This window comes from Medicago sativa, chromosome 4 (genome assembly GCF_051527215.1).
Source record: "Medicago sativa cultivar Bolivia chromosome 4, Bolivia_mono, whole genome shotgun sequence".
In the NCBI taxonomy this organism is placed as follows: domain Eukaryota; kingdom Viridiplantae; phylum Streptophyta; class Magnoliopsida; order Fabales; family Fabaceae; genus Medicago; species Medicago sativa.
Window position 1 is genome coordinate 73116108 of NC_140752.1, and position 3958 is coordinate 73120065.

The window sequence follows — 3958 nt, forward strand, 5'->3', positions numbered from 1 at the left end:
GGGATCTTACAATAGAAACATATAGATGTGTTATGTTGAGGTGATAAAATACATGTTTATTTGACATTTTAAATTGATGTGATATTTTTGAATAACTCTAATATTTTGGCAGCATAACTACCTAGTAGTCTCCAACTCCTTCAACGAATCCATACAATTAGCAGCAACTCACTCTATTCTCTATACTCTCATGGATAAAACACACACTCCTTGTTTTTTCCTTATAATTTCTCTTACGTTCAAATTCCTTTTTCATCTTTTTTTCTTTTTCTAATTTACTTTATCTCTACTCACGAAAGAAAGGAACAAAAACATCCCCCTAAATGAAACCTTCACCAATCCACATTTTTTACCTCACTGGTTTTATATGTGTATCTCACCAGATCACGACACATAATGTCTTACACTTATGGAGAGATTTTAATTGTCATGTGTAAGTTAACCATCTATATTGGATGTAAGAGTATATATTGATAAACATATAAATGAGATGACCTATATATCTAATGTCTTAAGGTTTTTGACGAAGATGTCATGTCAACTTAAATTGTGAGGGTTATCTTAGTCAAATGTGATAACCCAACCCATTATATGATTCCTCAAAACTCCAAACATTATGGTTAACTTTTTTTTTTTACTAAACTGTTTTTTTAGTTTTTAGATGTCATTTATTTTTATATTAAGTATAAGTTTTTGGAAGTAGTTCACTTACATGCATTTCTTATCTAACCTCTATTCTTTAAAATACTTTCATTGTTGTTCTTTAGTCAGATCTAACAATGGAAAGGAAAGAAAAATGCATATGTGCTATGATGAGTTGACATATTACATGCTTATTAGATATTTTAAAATGATGTTTTTTTTTAATTGAGTCTATTTTTTGGTTAAATAATTACTCACAAATATCTAACTCCTTTTACTAACCCATAAAATTTCTGGTAACTCACTATATTCCCAATACTTCCGTGGACAAAACACACAATGCTTTTTTTCCCTTATCATTTTTCTCATGTTCAAATTCATTTCTCATATACTTTCCTTTTCTAATTTTCCTTTTCTCTTTTTCTTGAAAGATATGAACATAAATCTACATCCATAAAACTACCATAACCCACATTTTTTACCATGTTGCCTCACCTTATATGGCTATGTCACCAGATGACAAATGCAAATAATCTCACGCTTAAGGGAGATATATTAATTTGCCAATTGTGATTTAAAGTTCTACATTGAATGCAAGAGTAGGTGTTGAGAAACATGTAAGCCAAATGACCAATATACGTAATGTCTTAACCTTTTGGATGATGACGTAGTGCCAATCTTACTTGTGTAGTTGCTCTTAGCCTAATGTGGTGATACAATCCATTACTGGCTCCCTAAAAAATTTGAACATTGCAATGGACTGTATTGTTGATTTTTGGATGTCCTTTTTATTTTATTTTCATATCAAATTTAGGTTTTGGGACGTCGTTTTCGTATAATATTTTTCTAACCAATCTATATTATTTCTAATCCATTTCCTTTTAGTCATAAGTGAACATAGAAAAATGAAGATGTGTTATGATGAGTTTATAAATTGTTAAATGTTGTGGCATTTTTTTAATTGAGTCTAATTTTTTGGTAAATTAATTACCAAAAAATATCAAACTTCTTCCACAAACACATAAATCTATCAGCAACTCACTTCATTCCTTTGTGATCCAATTAAATCTAAAAAAAAAAAAAATGAAACCTTAATCTAGAATAAAAATTAATTGAAACTTTTGTCAAAGCAAATTAAAAATTAATTTGAACAGTTCACATATTGGAGTTGTGTAGAAAATGACCTCTTGGAGTTTACCTTAAACTCTTCTATTATTGCACCAATATTGTATGTGTGTAAAAAATTATAAAAAATTATTTTTATATTTTATTTTTTTTGCTAAATTATAGTTTTGGTCTCTCACGTTATTTTTAGGTTTTACTTTGGTTACTTAAATATTTTTTGATTTCATTTTGGTTCATTATGTTATAAATGTTATCTACTTTGATTCATTAAGTTTGTTTTGTCTCACTTTAGTCCCTTAAAGATACAAATGTTAGATATTTTGTTCGCTTAAATTGACCATCTGAAGGCCGTAGTTTGCCATCACAACCAAAACCACCATCGAGATATGTTGTTTTTGGGTGTTCCTTTGACCAGTTAAGTATCTTGAAAGGATAAGGGTGGTTGTTCCTTCTTCATGAGAGACGTGGCATTGTATCATGTGCGAGCCAACATCTCTAGTTTAATATAGATTACCATAATCTGTGCATATTTGAGTAACCTCTAGTCATTCAAGATATGGATTGGTCCATAGGTTGACCTTAATCTTTAATATACATTTTTTTTTTAAAATTTAGTTATTATTATTATTAATATCAAAAATAAATTATAATTTATGGTAAAACTATCTTAGACCATTTTTTCAAGATTTATTTGATAATTATAATTGAAAGAGAAATAATTATCATTCATCCATATGAATAAAAAAGAAGAGAAAAACGATGTTACAATAGAATAGTAACACACATGAAACTTGCAAAACATGGTTTCGAAAACTTACGTAGTATATAATAATAAAAAAAAAGATATATTTGACCATATCTTGACATTATAATCAACTTACTAACTATGGCGTGGATTTAAAATTATAATAATCAATGAGAATTAATTCCCTAAATAAATCTAATGAGAATTGATTTTTTTATAATTAAATTTTTATATATGTTATTAGTAACAATTAATGTTTTTATATATTATCAATCACATTTATCGTGTTAATATATCAGAGTTTATTGTAATTTATGTTAATAACTTGGCCCCATAAATAGAATTTTAGATATCATTGTTCGCAAAAAACAAAAGTTATGTTTATGATGTTGATATAAAGATTTATAAATAAAATAATATTTAATAGTATAATTATTACTCCTTGTGAATCCTGCAGAAATAAAAAGTTCATTTGCACATTATTACTAACCGACAAAATAATGATCCTAAGAATAATTCATAATGAAATAAATTGTAATTTGATATCCAGGTAAACGAATACATGAATGACACAATAAAATCTATTAAAAACCCACAGTTCGTAAAGAAATTCATAAAAAAATATTATTCTTCAATAATTATATATTGAAAAAAATAGCACAGAAATAAAATTCTTCATAGAAAGAGTGAAAACAGGAATCAAACGCACAAACACCGCAAAATCTTAAAAAAAAAAAAAGGCAAAGAGGAATGAGCAGAAATCTTAAAAAAAAAAACTTCAATGGAATATAGAATTGATCGGTACAATAAGTTTGGATGAAAAAACGCCCACAATAGACTTAACAAATTAAACATTCTTAATTTTACTCTTGATACATAAACATTCTTCAAGTTAGATGATTAGATCTATGTGATAAGTTTTTAGAATTTGAGTATCATAGGATTGATATGAGAAATTGAATATATTTTAAGAATTTGAAGCTACATGTTCTTATTTGAATATCTAAAAAGGTAGACTTAGCAATGAGATACAAATTAAAAAAAAAATCACTTAAAAAGGTAGACTTAGCAATGAGATACAAATAAAAAAAAAATCAACCTAATAATCTACTAACATACAAATAAAAACACACAATACATTTTTATCGGAGAACGATGAAAATGATGAAAAACAAATCGTCTATTTATAGGGAAAAACCATGAATTAATTTACAAATGAGTAATGATCCATTTTGAAAACAAATGAGTCATGATACTTTTTTTTATTGGTTGATATAAAATAAATGTGTCATATTTCATTTTGATTGAATGATAAGAAAGCCTTGAATGAAATGAGAAATATGACGACGACATATGTACTTTTGATTTGAAGGAAAACAAATGTTTATTAAAGAGATATGCAAGTTGAATGTTTTGAAGTCATAAGAATACAAACTCATGCTCTCC